We start from the raw sequence: 16,548 nt of genomic DNA, 5'->3' as shown, positions 1-16,548 counted from the left end.
GAGCAAATGCTGAATAGAGTTACTACTTGAAAACAGTTCATGAACTTTGCATCTTTATGTGAACATCAGTTCCCCACAAAACAAACAAAAGAGGAAAAAAGAAACAAACATGCACTAGCTTCTATTGTTATTCCACTCCTGTTTTATAAATTATGCGTACTGTTACAGCACCTCAGAAGACCCCGTGTAACAAGTAAACAGAATAAAATGATAATCTCTGCCTTGGGGTTTATGATCTTCACAGAACTTTACTGGCTGAAGCGGACAAGCTCCTCCACACTGCACTTTTGAGATCCAAGCCATCTCCAAGCTGAGCGCTGCATCGCTGAGGTTGATGCCTTGCTGAGTTAGTAAGTCCTGCTGAGAGGCACCAAACACTGCTGCAGCAACAACCCTGAGTGAGCACATCTTCAAGTGAGCTCCTAGCTGTGCAGGAGAGACAACATAGGCATATACTGGCTATAAAATGTGAGCCAGTAGTCAAAGACATAAACAGTTAATGAACAAAGAGAAAAGGCAAAACGAGCCAGCCTTAATAGCCAAGCTGCTATCCAGTTTCTGTAGGCACTACCGTTACAAGGAAGTTTAAAGAAGCCATTTCAGAAAACAAGGTGATTCTTTTTTTTTTTGGATGCCTGCAAGGAGATCTTATAAAGTATATGGAGAAGCAAAATAGAGTGCATAAATGTGCTTCCTTGAAAATTAATCATTATGTGATGGAGACCACAATCCAGTCAATTGTAGTCTTCAGTGAAAGACTGTAATTTTAGGAGAGTAACACTCTGGACATGAGAACAGATAGTTTATGTCTGAAATCATGGAGAACACTGGCCTGGAGAACATGAGGGCCATGGTCAAAGAAACAGGTTGGGAAAATGACCCTTGCAGCACCTTTCTGAATGTACTGAGTGGGGCAAACCTATGTTTGTTGAAGGTGGAGAAGAGGATTTGGCAGTAACTGGCAAGTGAGAAGATCAGATATGATCAATGGGTTTTATCAGTGAGTTTGCAGTATTTTAGACCCGTTAAGAAAAAAGAGTGTACTGCAGCTGCACTGGCTTTGGCTCACCTGCCTGGTTAGATCAGGCGTATGAATACTTTGCCTGACAGGAATGCAACAAAACAGTCAAAGCATACGCTATATTTTTTGTCCTGATTTTTCTGCAGTATGCATCAGCTTGGTTGTATATATTACAGAAAGGAAATGCTTTTTCAGGATTTCAGAAAAGAACAGGGCAGGACTTTAAAGATAGGTTAAGTGCCAAGATGAGGGTGAGATTACATGTTTAGGTTGTTTGTAATGCATAAATGTATTCTAGTATCACACAAATCCAAAATCTAAAGAGGTTGTTTTGGTTTGGTTTGGTTTGGTTGCTGTTGTTGTTTTTGTTCTTTCCCAGGCAAACCTCCTATGGATGTCAATGACATTTTGGGGGTAAAAATATTCAAGGTTTAACCCATGTTAAATTGTACAAATTATGCAAATGCTTCTGTCATGTTTTCTATAGCAGTCATATGTTATTTCAAGTAACATAATTTGGGAAGGAAGGAATACAAAATTTATCTACATATATTTGTAAATATGAAGCAAATTGAATTCATGTAGGAATATTTATAATACATATTTGATTTATAGCAAGCAAATTCTGTTTATAGATATTGCATCTAAGTGGATGTTTTAAAAGTCCGATTTAAGAAAAAATGCTCTGATAGCTGCTGCCCTTAATAAACCTGCATTTAAAGTTTTTAAATATTGACAATGATAAAGCTAATTTACAATTAAAAATTAATTTACACATTTTCTAGGCCTGTGACTTTTCCAAACAAGGTGTTAGGTACTTTTCAAACAGGGAATGCCAACACTTTTAGTTGTGTAAAAATATAAGTAAGTTAGTTCTCTTTGGGCAATCATTACACACTTTTAATATGAGGTAGAAAAATATATTATTTCTTGGAAAACATTTATGATGAGTAGGGTGTATGACCAGTGAGGAATAAACTATCAGACTTAAATGTAATACTGATAAATTCTGTACTGTGTGTGAAGTAAGGAGTTATGCTAATGCATACTAACATAAAATGAGTTTAGTCAAGCTTTCTTTTAAGCAGCTTGAAAATACTTATCACTATATGGAAATATGTGTGATTTCCATATGCAAATTCTTTTATTAAAAAGCTCAAGTCTCCCTTCTGTAATTGGCCTTGGCCATCAAGCAATGTGCTAACAATGAATTTCATCTCTTTTTATAGCACATCTGCTAGTAGTAGATGACAGTCAATTGGCAGAACTGATACCCAAGCACTGGCACAAAATCAACTTTTTTTTTTCCCTTGATTTCATTCATTTCCTGCCAGCTGAAAATCACAGCCTCCCAAAAATGGTATCAGTTCATACTGGCTCTCAGAACAGAGAGGCATTACTGTAGTTTAAGAAGATGAAGGCATTTTGAAGTGAACTAATAGGATTTGTTAGCAAAGGAATGAACAGATTACTTACTAATGTGTCTGTGCACAATCTGGGAATTTTCTGCTCTTTAAATTAGGATATATCTGCTAATATACATCTCTCTAGGCAATTTAAATGCAAAACTTGCTTAAAGAAGAAGACATTTCAGGGGCATGGTTGAGAGGTTGTTGCATATTCCCTCCCCTGAGAAAATGTGAAAATAATCTGGTCCTGCAACATTCTTGCTGAAATGGCAACTTTCTCTTTTGCACCAGCTATTCTAAAAGTCATGGAAATCATTTCTAAGTTTGACAAGACAGAGGGCAGGGAAAGTAATAAAGAAGCTGAGCTAGCCAAATAATATGTCTGTTTACTCCCTTGTACAGAGAGTTCAGCAATGAGCAACATGAGTTTTCTTATTAAGGAGACTGGATGCAAAGACGAGACATCCACACTCCCTCAGAACTCCAAGCACAGTTATTCTCCATTCCCTGGGGCACTGAAGCAAAGTATTTTTGTGCTGCCATGACACAGGTACTTCAGATACACACAGATGATATATACTGGCATCCCTGCCAAGATGAAGGGTTCCTGGGTAGCTCCAGTGCTATATTATAACTGAAGACCATGTCTTTGTGCTAATTCCCATCTCCCACTCCAAATTCTAACAGAATATTGTGTTTTGGAACAAGTGTGAAAGTGTGGAACAAGTATTGAAAGTGTTGATAATTAAGTTTTTCCTCTAAAAAATGGATGTGAATTGTACTAAGTACATTTGAGACAATTTGAAAATATATTTTTTTCATTAACATAAGTTTTCCTAACAAGAAAGAGTTCCCAAAATGTCAACATAATTAAAATATCTAAGACAATACAATTTAAAAAGATATAACTGAGTACCTAATTTGTACCTGTGCAAATGTCTAGGAATGTTTCAGTTTTCTTCCCAAAATGGATTTTCCTTTCTGCAGGTGGACTTGAAGGCTGCTTGTTCACCATTCAGATAAAAACTTAAATATATTTTTTGTTTTGTTTTGTTTTAATGAGAATATGGTATACTGATGGATGCAGCCTAGGTTTCCTTGAAAACAAGCAGATCATACAGCTAACAGCAATGATTGTAAAATGTTCATTTCAAAAAAATAACTTCACAAGAAATTTAACTAATACTATTTTAGTATTATTTCTCCATCTAGTATTTATAAAAAAATAGTTCTATTTTTAATAAGTAGTAAGATGCAAAAAAAATACGCAACCTACTACTCTTTTTCTTTTACAAAATTGTCCAGTATTTACTAATGTTATTTTAGTGAGAGTAACATTCACATATATCTTTCTGTTGTTCTTAGAGTATTGTACATTGACAGAGCAGTTTAGATATAATGTTTTACTTCAAATGTTGTTTTATTTCTTCATAGAATAAGGTGTTAAACAGCCTTTTGGAAAATGTGATAAAGAAGCCCTCACTTGGTCTGCTTCTTCACCTTCACCTGCAAAGCACATATGTTACTGGCAAGGCAAATACTGTTCATTGGAAGGTAAATCCAACCTAAGTCTTCTATCTCTTGCTTCTGTTAACATCAAACTAAACAAGCTTGCAAATTCTGCCTTCAATTAATCTGTATGTCCTAAAACACCAGAGTCACAGACAGAGGGCCAAACTGATGTCTTTGCAACATGCACTAAGTAGTGCCTTCCCTCTCCCGTCGTCTGACTGAGGTCATGGGCTGGTATATGCAAGGTACTATTCAATGTCAACAAGAGTGTCAAAATCTAGCTGTTATTTATGGTGTTTGTCTTCAGATTACAGGCATTCCTCCTCAGTCAAATATGATGATTTTCATGTGAATCCACTCCTTTATCTCATCTTAATCTCTATCTGAACAGGCTGCAGATTATTTCCAACAGGAGCATATTTGCAAGGATTCACAGGCTAAGGCTATCCAGCCATAAACTGTGACTGCTTTGCATTGGGTCTCGCTCCGTGTTTGCACCTACATGCACTTCTGGTTGTAGCTCACAAAAACTTTCTTTGTTGAGTATTTGATCAAACATAGGGCTGAGTTTTACCTCAACTCATTCATTCTAATCCCAGGTGGTTTTCCTAACCCAGCGTGTATTTTTTATTTGAAGAACAGCCTTTCAAAAGCCCAAGGAAAGAAGGAACACCAGAATAGCTCTATGAGATCATCCCAGGATCCTGACTCCAACAATAGCCAGTAGTAGATGACCCATATCCTGTTTCTGATGATATCCAACAGAGGCAGAGGCCTGCGGAATAAGAGGAAAGCAGGCACATAGCAATAGATACATCACTGCAAAGACTACTTTTGCATCATTCTCAGCAAGTGCAAGGCTTCATAGATTATAAAACAGATTCTTAAGTCATCAGTGGTAGTTACAAATGCTATAGAGAAAAGCAAAAAATAGTAGTGGATTTTTCATTCTCTGTAAAGAGCAGTGCTAAATACGTCTTCATACATAATAAAGTCTTCTCAGCTCTAGGTCCAGGAAATTCCTCTGGATAAATATTGGAATTGTTACTATTTCACTCTTCCTTAGCCTTGAAAATACTTCAGTGTCTCAGGCCAACCACTAAATTATTTCCAAGAGGCTAATGGGCAAGTTTAATTTCAATATTCAAAACTCATCTTCTCTCTTACTCTTATGATATTAGATGACATCTTTAAAAGAAAGGGAAAAAAAAGCCAAAACCAGAACTGAAACTGAACTCCTTTTGTGACCTATCATTCCAGGACAGAGCAGAAGTAAGTAACAAGTGCAGAGAAATTTTCCACATCTGTTGCTGAATTATCTGCCGTTGGCAAGTACAGAAATACTTAAAATATACCTACAGAGTGGAGAACCTGGATGAAGGCATGAACAGAAAACACCTGTCGATCCCTTTATTGCAAAGCACTCTAAATTTTTGTTTTCATCTTTTGGTGCAACTTAGTTCAGAAGTTCGAATATAGAATGCCACAGTTCTTATATTTCTGTTCAGGTAATCTTACTTGTAATAAACCTGGAATGAGACTATCTTGACACTAATCAGATCAAAGAGAGGTGACTACATATTATGTTGTTTATGCAAAGTAATATGTCTTATGTTAGAAACATTAAGCTTGTGTATTTCAGAAGTAATACAGGGACAGGAAGATCATTTTTCATTTCATCCATGATAAGTTGATTTGACATTCAGGGAAGAAAAGCATGGAAACTATGATAGAACAGATGAAGATATTACAAGATTAGCTTGAAATGGCTTCTGAATACCTCTATCATAAACCTATGGTAAAATACTACCTGTATTACCTGTAATAGAAGATCTATTACCCATAGTGTGCTTGGAAAGTATGAGTCCGATTTACATTCATTTTTAAGGACGTTCTAATAACATTTGAGCTGACCTGAATTGTAGACACACTAACCCAAACAAGTTTAACAGATGGTACGATGATGACCTCACATTGTGGTCTAGACAGGCTAATGAAATGGCTGCATAACAGAAGGAAACCTCCAAAATTGGATAAAATACAGTTTTTGGTGAAGATAAAAATGAAGCTATGGGTTGCATAGTAAATTTACACAGTACATCAAAGCGTGTTCCGTAGAACAACTATTTTCATTGAGGTGTGATGAGACCACTTTGATGGCTGTACCTGCTGGATAAAACAGAGGGTTGGAATAGGTTTTCAGGCTTAGTATCTACACAAACATTGAATCTGCTCCTTAGACTGGGGACTCTGTAAGCCCAGAAAAAACAAGCCAGATATACCTGTTGGCTTTAAATCAAGTCTGTGTCTAAGCGCTTTCTTTTGCACGGATATTTTCCAAAACTGTTTTTCCAAAACAATGTCAGGGATAGAAATAACTGCCATGGGAAGCTGGTAATTTTTCAGTGATTAAAGTTTTTCTTAACGGTCAACCATCAAAAAATTCATCTGGTTCTGAATTGAAAGTTTCTTATTTTGTGTCTCCAATTAATTTTGAAATAAGAAGAAAAGAGTGTTCTGATTATTTTTGTCCTGATACCTAGCTGATTGCATGAAGTTCAAGAAGGTGTAGAAAACATAACAAAGGCCACAGCTGTGGTTGATTATAGTTTTTTCTCATGAACATCATCACCTCAAATGGGTGACTAAGTATTTTTGCACTGATTTGAAGGGGTTTTGAGTCACAGTATCTTATTTTGAAGAGGCAGTGACTTAAAGAATTCTTCATATTTTTTTTTTTTTTTTTTTTAGTTTCAGAATGTGAACAGTTTGCAGAATGTAAAGTCTGTGGCTCACAGAGGAGCCCTATTACATGGTGAGGCCATGAAGAGTCTAATTCTAGCAGAGTTAACGTGCTCACATTTGGAACATCTGTAAAGTCTAATGTGAACTGAATGTTAAGTAAAAGCAACTTCATTTGTTAGTAGAGCGTGGCGTATTGCCATATATGCAACTTCTTTTCCACATCACATGCTTTTTGTATATTTCACACATGCTTCAAAGATTCTATTTTTGGAATAGTTTTTAAGGGGTTTGCTATGTTTATGGAACTGATTCTTGTATCTTTCCTGAAAACCTGGGTTGTTAGACCCTTGTGTTCAAAGCTCTCACAACATAGAAAAAAGATCAAACCAATGAAAGTAAAATGATCCAGAAAGTGCCCTGCATAAGTTTTATTTGTTTAAAATTCTTACTTTAGGCTGTATTGAGAAGCCTGTCAGGCCAGAAAATAAATGCTGAAAAGTAACAGTAAGAACAAAATCTCCCATTTCTCAAAGACTTAAAGTGCAAGTAGACATGTTATTGGTCTTTTATAACTGCAAAGCTAAACGTTGCTAGTCTACATCTCAGAAGTAATTTTGGGAAAAAATTTAGGTGCTTGGGAGCAAGAAAGATTTTTCTGACTATTTCTGATATTAGGAAATTGGCAGCTGCTTAAAAAAGCTCAGTGGTTTGGAATGTCAGCCCATGAACTGGGGAAAGACTCATTGGAAAGGTTCACGGCCAGAATCATCCAGTGTACGTCCATAATGTTAAAACAGGCCAACCAAATGCACACCAGCTTGTTTTGTGATCTGGAAATGGGACAGATGAGCTGCAAGCACACAAGGACTCGCTTTTTGCTGGTGGGTCTAAGTGTTGAGATAGACACTTCCAAAATCTCACTAGGAATCACATCTTTGGAAAGATATGATTACAAACACAGCATAATTTACTTTGCCAGCATGCTTTGCTGCAGCGCTATGATCTCCATCTGTCTGCTGTTTGGTATGTGAATACACAGCTACAGCTATAGGTATAATAAATACATTAGGGCTAGGTTGTGCCTCAAGGCAAATGTTCTGTTGATTTTACTGTCCTTCCTGTTACGTCTTGTGATGTTTTGCTGTGCTCATCCACTCGCCCCATAAGACATCCATGTGAGCAGCTCTATGGTTTTATTTTCATGTTTAAAACAAGTTGCTCTAATCAGCTTTTCTGTAACTTAAACTGCAGTTGTTATGATCATATTAAAGTATTACTTTTCAGGCTCAGCCATGCTGTAAGTCTATGATTAGAGGCTTAAACTACAGTGTGGAGCAAGTCTATAATGAAAGCAAAGTTCTCTTTCATTTCCTATGATTCAGCGTACTTGACAATCGCCCAGTTTTGCTTCCCATGCTGTTACATTTGAGACTTGGCCTCCTGAGTGCCAGTGGAGCACTGCTGCCTCGCCAGCTCATCGTTCCCGATTGCATAAGTGATTGCAAACCACTCGCCTGGTGCTGGCTTGGAGGCAAAGATATATCGAGTGAGTATGTGGGGTCATTGTTAAACAGACCCAAACCTCACCAGAAGCACATTTATTTCAGGGGGAAGGTGATTTTTCAATGATTTCAGTGTACTTTGGATTAATCCCTGAGACACTTGCCTTGTTTAATGTATTAGTGGAAAATCTTCAGGATTGTGATGTAAGGGTATACCAAAAGCTGGGACAGAATCTTTTGAAGGTAATAAATTGTTTATGGCCAATAGTAGTACTATATTGTTGCCTAAATAAAGATAAAGAAACAAATGTTTCATCCCTTACAGGGGTACATCCCCATTGGCTTTTACTGTAAGAATGTGGCCTGTATATTTAGAAAATAATATTAAGAATGTTATAGGATTGATCTTCAAACAGTTTGTTTCTAGAGTATGTTTAATATAAGGGTCCCTTAGTTTTCTAGTTAATTGTTAATGGTATTTCCTAAATTGTAAGCCACTGTGAATAGCTTCTCATACTTCTGTTCCAAAAATAAGTGCAAAATAAGCCAGCAGCTTTGCAGTCATAAAACCTAGGAACCTAATTCTAAAGTAGCTCCAGCTGTGAAGTCTAGGAAATCAGCCAGGCTGGTTTCAGCTCCTGTTAGATTAGAAATTTGACCTACCAATAAAAGAAACGGACACTTCGTTTATCTTCCCAGAGGGTACTGATATACATCTTAAATGTGTCTGATTGAATCAATATACTGTCAAGGTGAATCCCGTAGCGGTAGCATTGCAATGCTGATAATCCGCCAGCAGATAATGAAATTCTTAGAACGATTCTAAGAGTGACACTTGAATACAAACATATGTCAAAAGTTTTTAAATTAGATAATATTTTTGAACAGGTGGCTGGCATATCTTTCTTCAGCCCAGAAGGAGGTAATGCCTCCTATTCACCAGGCATTGAAGAGGAAATTAATCTCCTACAATGTATTTTTTTCAGTCGTAGTTTATAAGAGTAGTGTGAGGCTCTGTGATTGTTTCTGATAGATTCCAGAAATCCAAGCAAACAAGTAATGTGGATTTCCTTTTTCTACTTGCTTGTTGTAGTTGTAGTAGGAAAGACTTCAGTCATAAGATTGTTATTTCTTGGTACATCTGGACAATACATTATTGGATTCAAAAGCTAAATTAAAAACGAAGAAAAATACAGTTCAGTTCAAGTGAAACAGATTTTTTTTGTTTTTTTCTAAAAAAAATCAGCTTGTCTTAATGCAAAATATTTTCTTTACAATTATTTTGCCCTCTAAAATATTTTTAAGTGAGAACTTTATTTTCAAAAGATAAACTGAATGTTTTTATTTGAGAGCATTGAAATAAGCCCTAATTACTGGGGCTCGTTATGTTTTGGTCTGTTAATATATTTTTACCTTTAAAGCTATTTTACAGATTCACAGATTTGGAAAATACTTACAATTTCTCTGAAAATGTTGATGTGAATTTAGTATTTGCATAAATGCCTTTCTTTAATGTATTTTCCTTACATTTCCAGCATAATTGCAGATGCATCTGGTGGTGAGCAACCGATTCCTATTTTCTGTCTACATAAGGCTTGCAAATGGCATGTTTTATAGTATGATGCAAGGAACCATCATGAATATTGTCCTGGGTATCAAAATTAATCAGGTATCAGATTAAAGTTATTTTCTCTTTGTTTTGTAATTTATACTGTATACATAAATTCTACCTTCTGTTTTATTTCCGCCTTTTAATTTTAATTTGCACAATTAACCCTCACAGAATTCAGCCTTACATATCTAAGAAACTAGCTGAATTTTTGAACCTGAATTTACTTCATATTTTTCTTCTGTTTTTGTAACCTTGTTGGTTTGCTGTGGTTTTTTGATTGTTTGTTTAATATTCTAAACCTAGACGATGACAGGGAGCTCTTGTACTGATGGAATTCCAAAATACTGCCTTATTTATTTGAAATTATAGGTAATTCAAGGAAACAACTTACCTATGTGTAAGATTGTACTTCTCCCTTCTCCATTTTCTAATATAACTATTAGTTCGGTAAAAAAATAAGCAATTAGAATGTTTTTGGTTTGCATTGGTTTAGCTTTATATTCTAATCTAAACATAATCTCTGTATACATGTCTCTTTACCGTCAGATTTTTAAAAAAACTAGGGAATTTGAATATTAAAATTAAGATACTTCTAAGGACTAACTGTCAAAAGATTTAAGGTTTTCTCATAACTCAGAAATACATTCCTAAGCGTGTTTTTATATATTCATAAATATATATAACTGTGATACAGACCTTTTTATAGAGTGAGTTCCTAAGCATACTATGAAACAACATACATTTTAAAGAATTTTTTTAATGCACATAGCTGTGTATGGACATGAAATATTTCATATGATTCTCATAGGCTTCCTGATTATAATTAAGACAGAGATTACACTTATTGTATAGAAACATTTTAGGTTTTGTATTAAAACTGCTTGGTTGGGCAGAAACTAACACATCTAAATGAGAAATTGTGCTGTGAACTCAAGAATTAAAGAAGCTGTTTATCCTCCCAACGTGTGTCTCTTGGTTGACTGATTTCTGCTTTTAAAAAGATACAACTTCAAAATGAAGCTTTTATTCTGACTGATACATTCATCAGCTTTCTGTCTTGTGTGGCTTGTATGGGATTCTCCAGTGGCTTATAAGGAGTGATCTCTTACTGTAACCTTTCCCTTGACTGATCTTACAAGTTCTTTCTTCCTCTTCTCTGTGGCTGCCTATTTTTGCAAAACTTGTAGGAGCATAATTATTGTTGGAAACTCTCAGCCTGTGTCAAATCTGGTTGAACCAGTTGGTCAGTTTTCAAAAGTCCTTGCAGAGTAGGAGACACTCAGAAACAGGCAGACATTGTGACAGCAAAAGCTTTCTTGCATTGGAAATCAGTAAAATCAACAATAACCACAAACTTTATTTGCTAAATTCCTGTAAATCCTATAAAACTATGTCACCAGCACTCCAGTTATGAGGCTGAAAAATGCACTGAGGAACTTTTTTGTTCCAGCGGGTTTTATTGGCATTGCTCTTATTAACACCTCCTGCCTTCTTGTCACGCTAACATCTGCTTATTATGCTTGAGGAAATCAGTATGTTCTCAAACCACTGTTTCACAGAATTCTACATTGTCATTTCTTCCCACCCCCACTTCATTTTCTTTCATGAGTTTGCCACTGTGGCAAGTGGCTCTGGGGGTTTGGACACTTCAGGAATGGGGCTTGTCATAAGCATTTTCTGTTCAGCCTTCCTGGCAATAAAGACTTTTTATTTATTTATTTATTTATTTATTTATTTATTTATTTATTTATTTATTTATTTATTTGATGCAGCTTTGAAATTCAACTGCTGGTATTTTACCTTGAGGCTCAGAAGATTCTGGAGACTCAGGACTTAAGAGATTCTTTGAATGTTTTCTCCAGTGTGCTCTGGAGCTGTAGTGTAAGGTAATGTTAGCTTGCAAAAATCGTTAGTAACGTGCTGGCAGGCCAGCAGCGCTCAATGCGGGTTTCAGTGATGTTCCATCAACCTTCATTTAACGTTTGTGGTTCTGTGGCCAGAATATTTGGTCAGGGTATTAATTCACAGGATTTCTGGGGAACAGCATGGTGGGTGGGCTGTAGAAGAAAGACAGAACTAGTTATTAATTGGCTTTACCCTTCTGTAGACAGCCCTATCCTTGAAGGACCTAGCTCTTAGTGAGCAAGCAGAAAAGAAAGTGCTGATTTATGAAAATTAATCCAGCAAGATAGGCACTGATGTGTATTATTCAACAGAATTGCCCCTCCCTAGAGCTTTGCATGACAGACGCATTTGGGAATGAGAGAGGGCAGCCCTGCTATGGGGTGGCAGAACCTCACTAGAGCTTCTTTGCTTCTAAAATTCCACTTCTTATCCCATGTTTAGAGTTTGTTGAGGCTGAAATACTACTGCAATGACAACCAGGCAAGCTGAGTACTTCAGTAGTGAGTATTAACACCTTGTTAATAGTGTCAGTACTCAGTACTCAGAGTAATAGTTTTCTAACTGGTTTGCTTGCAACAATATATTTTTTTTACTTACTTGCAATAATAATAATAAAAGGCTTCTTAGGGTTTGTACTATAGCCCATTTTTTCTTGATCATAATGTGAGCTACAGGATTTGTATTTTATAGCAGACCTATAAAATAGCCGTAAGCACAGTTCTGTCTTTTTGTTTATAATTTGGCTCAGGTGACAGCTGAATACAAGGAATGGGAGAATGTGGAAGACTCAGAGGTGACAATAGAAGGAGAAGCAAAGAATAAAGCAGCAGGATTACAGCACTGTTGTTAGCCATTTCAGATTGAACTATTGTATTTTTACCAAATGCTTCTTGAATATACTGGGGAGCAGCTTAAGGGAGGAGAAATAAAACCTGGAGCAGGCACTAACTTACCCCAAGCACTGTGGTTCTAGCTTTAGAAATGAAAATAAGTATTGAACGTATATTTCATCATATACAATAGCAAAGACAAATAGTGGTGTTGCAGGCTTCCTCTGTGGCGCTGCTGGCATGCAGTAAAGTAATTGTCACGTTATACACAGCAATTCAAATGAAACTGAGTCAAACCTAATTAGCTCCTGTCTTTAGAGCATTTCTTCATCTGCAACACTTGTAATCTTTAGGGTCCTGCTGTGCAGCTGCAATGTTCTACACAAGATGCAAGCTGCTAGGGGAATCCCATTCCAAAATGTGGTCTAGTTTACCATTACATACTGTAACTTTTACACTACTGGTGGTCTGTTTTGTTTTGTTTGTTTTGGTTTGGTTTGGTTTTTGTTCCTTGCTTTCCTCTACCCTTTATATCTTTACAACCTTATTTTGTGTGGTACTGTATGGCAGCCTAGCTGGTCCACCTCCTTAATGTTGAAGATGTCCTTTATCTATTTGACTGTATCTAGTCCCTGAGCTTCTTTATTGCAGATTTTTGTCCCATATCTGTCTGCAGTCATTGCCTCACTGCCTTCACAAAAAGACTTGTCTTCTCATCTGCTCTGATTTTTTTTTGCTTCTTTTATTGAGCAGATGACATTGACCATTAAATGCCATTTTGGACTTTAGTTCTGTTTTATTTTTTGAAGGAGTGATATGAAGTAATAAGTTTAAAATACTAATTTATTAGTTTTGTATTTTACACAGTTAGTCGTATAAAATTGCAGGTAACTTTCTTCTAATGACAGTCATCACAAAATTGTCCTTCAAACTTTTAGGCTGTTCTTCAAACTCAGAATTACTGTTCAACTTACACCAAGTATGACTGAAACACTTCCAGGTCATTCTAATTACTCCTAAATGATAGAAAAATATTTTCTTTCAAAAAACAACTTCAAAAACCTACAGAAATACTTGTGAAGCTCCGAGTGCTTAATTAATCCTTCTATTCCTGGCTTTTTGCAAAAGTTTAAAATGAACACTTAGGTGTTCTACTTAAAACTGCTGATGAAACTAATGTTACACAGATTAAATACATATTTGGTGAGATTGCAGTTCAGATCACATGATAAAACTAACATGTGGTTAAAGCAGATAACTTCAACTAAGTTAAAGTTCAGAGAATTAACTTTTACTTAATGCTGAAGACATGGTTTTGTCTCATGCAGGCTTCTTCAGCTCAGTTGATCCCTGGCTTTAACAATATTAAACTGTTACCCTGACAGCTGAGCTGTGCTTTTCCTGTGAGGCACTCTCTCCATATCAACAGTGTTCCGCCCAGTCAGTTATAGGGATCAATAAAGTGGCAATGAGAAAGGGAGTCTTACAACCCAGCCCCTCACCAGTGCCGCTTGCTCAAGATTATCAGTTTCTGTAAAACTTAAAACCAACATTTTCCTGAGTTGGTTAAAGTATCTTCATGGTGTGATGACCAGTTTCAAACTTCTAGTAGCCACCTTCTCTAGAATCAGTGTTTTTTCCTCCCACTCCTTGTGCTTGTATGGAGTCTCATTAAGGTCAGAATGGGCCTAAGAGGAGAAATTTATGATCTCATCAGTTAGGATATATTCAGGTTGGTTGGTTGTTTTTTTGTTTTTGTTTTTTGTTTTTTTAAGAAAAGCCATTTCTAATTTTAAAAACTAAGAGTAGAAATCTTAGCTTATCAGTTTCCAAGCTGCTTTACATTTTGTCTTTTTTTGGTGTAGAACATGTGCTTAATGGTTTGTTTTGTTCATCTTGAATGAACAGCAGCAGTTGACTCCTCCAGTATCTATACATATTAACCCAGACCACTAAATACGTGCCACATTTTAGCTACTCCCAAGAGTCTTTTTCCCTGTTCAATTCTGTTTTAGACACTCTTTTGATGTTCTCGTGGGGAATGCCAGTTGTTCCTTTGCCAACATTACCCTCAAACCATAAGCACAGGCATGTATGTCCAGTAGGAAAGGGGTTTTGAAATAGTTAACCAAGACAGGAATAGTCACGAGAACATTATTCCATTCAGAAGACATTTCATCATTCTCTGATGACCATTGAAACAGCTTCCTTCTTCATGATATGCCTTTGTAATCGGAGCGAATACTGCAATAAACTGCACCTCATTGGCAGTTTGATCAACTGTGTTTGCAGAAGTGCCCTAAATTTTCTTTTTGTCTCGGAAACACTTTCCTCTTTGTCTTCATTTGATTCATGAGTTCATATACTGCAGCATTGATTTCTTTTCCCCAAGAAGATTTTGAGTAGCCAATGTCCGCCTTGAAACTTTTTTTTTTTTAATAGGCTCAGATGACAAAATGTAAATGCTTCTTGCTCAGTGCAGACCATTTGCTTACTCACCATTGTTTCACCATCTTTCAAGGAAGCCTCTACAGACTGAATCTGTAAGATACTCTTCCTGGGTTATTGCATTTTGAGCTATGATGAAATCCCAAACTACTTCACCTTCCCAGACTTCTTGCTCAAATTCCAGAGCTCTTTATCTTGAATTCTTCTGATCTTGTTAATCATTGTTTCTGTGAACAGTTGTATTATTTCCTTCATATCACTTAACCTAGAATACAGTTCAGAGTCTTTCCTCACTGAAAAATAATCGACCCCGATAAATATTGTCCCTTCAACCAGCGTGACTAACCAAAATAACCTGTATGTATAGAATGGGATTTTATTTTTTTTAAAGACATCTTTGATGCAATTAAATTTGTGTCCATGATCTGTATTTAGAATTCTTGCTTTCTCAAGCACAGGAGAATTCATAACAGGAGAGTATTTTCCTGCTCCAGCCTCCTTTAGCCAGCACCCAATACAAAGGCCTCTCACTTCCCTGGGCAGTTAGAGCTGCTTTGGGCTTTGCTGTTTTGTTGTTCCTGAGCTCTGCCTTTGTTTTTCTTTGAACTGCCTCCTACATCCTGGCAGACTCCCTAAGCAGTACACAGAAAGGTCTTCACCCAGCGATCAGACTGCAGAGCAACCTTGCATTTACCTTTGTTTTGTGTAAAGAACATTTCCTTTGTATTCTCTTACAGCCCTGTGTATTGAAAGATGGTGCTTAAGCCTTGCATTATTTCAACCCAACCTACAAACCTTATGAAAAACTAACTGAGGAACACGTGGGAGAAAGATCAATGCTACTTTGTCCTAGGTAAGACCTATGTATTCTCAAACTAAGAAACATGTGTCACTGTTAGCTTGAAACTATTGAAATTAAAATGTTATTTAAAGTATTTCCAAATGTATCTAAGACTGCTACAGGCAGGTCTTGGTGAAATGCCATTGTCCCAACAACATTTGAAAACAGAGAAGAAAGCCTCAAGAATTTCATCCCCGCTTTGTGTTAGAAGAAATGAAGCATTAGAAAAAGTTTGGGAGACTGAATAACTGGTAGCTACCAGATGAAATGAAAGGTCACTTTGGCTCTTCTAAAATGCATCACTAAAATTTTTGTTCCATTGGAAATTCACAGTTAGTTGAATTTGGAATGAAGAATTTCAAATTTTGGACTTTCCCACAGGGCAAGAATACAGAATACTGTTAAATTTCTTTTCCTTTTAATACTTCGTGTCAGTTATTGATTGATTCCAGGTACTCTGTTTCTTTCCTTTAGTGCTGTCTTAATTATTTTGTGTGATTTATGTATGTGCCAAGCAGGCGGTAGGTACTGGTGAGTAATCCAAGTTCTGTCTCTGGCTGTGCGCAGACAGATAGGCTGAAGCCGGTGGTTTTTTATTTGGACTACCAAGCAGGAGAGCTGGATGTACACAACAGTTGGACCTGGCACTTAGGGACGCGGTTTAGTGGGTGACCTTGGCAGTAGGGTGATGGTTGGACCAGATGATCTTGGAGGTCTTTTCCA

The 16,548-nt window shown here is 36.5% G+C and overlaps 2 protein-coding genes across 4 annotated transcripts in view; both read left to right on the top strand.

Moving 5' to 3' along the window:
* LOC310901911 (uncharacterized protein) overlaps positions 1 to 5,667 on the top strand; it is a 65,165-nt gene extending 59,498 nt beyond the window's left edge. For all 3 annotated transcript variants that reach the window (XM_083842527.1, XM_083842525.1, XM_083842524.1), the window contains 3 exons: positions 245 to 350; positions 2,833 to 2,980; positions 3,865 to 5,667. The gene's annotated coding sequence lies outside the window, so the exon portion shown is untranslated. The remainder of the gene's footprint in view (positions 1 to 244; positions 351 to 2,832; positions 2,981 to 3,864) is intronic.
* A 2,385-nt stretch (positions 5,668 to 8,052) lies between these two features.
* The window catches only part of LOC310901904 (neurabin-1-like), a 52,196-nt gene continuing 43,700 nt past the window's right edge, over positions 8,053 to 16,548 (top strand). Inside the window, exons 1-3 of the mRNA XM_083842502.1 lie at positions 8,053 to 8,233; positions 9,725 to 9,858; positions 15,722 to 15,837. The gene's annotated coding sequence lies outside the window, so the exon portion shown is untranslated. The remainder of the gene's footprint in view (positions 8,234 to 9,724; positions 9,859 to 15,721; positions 15,838 to 16,548) is intronic.

The sequence above is a fragment of the Anser anser genome, assembly GCF_964211835.1.
Source record: "Anser anser genome assembly, chromosome: 6".
NCBI classification, from domain to species: Eukaryota; Metazoa; Chordata; class Aves; order Anseriformes; family Anatidae; genus Anser; species Anser anser.
The sequence above is the reverse complement of the archived record's forward strand: the minus strand, read 5'-3'. Positions and strand labels throughout refer to the sequence as shown.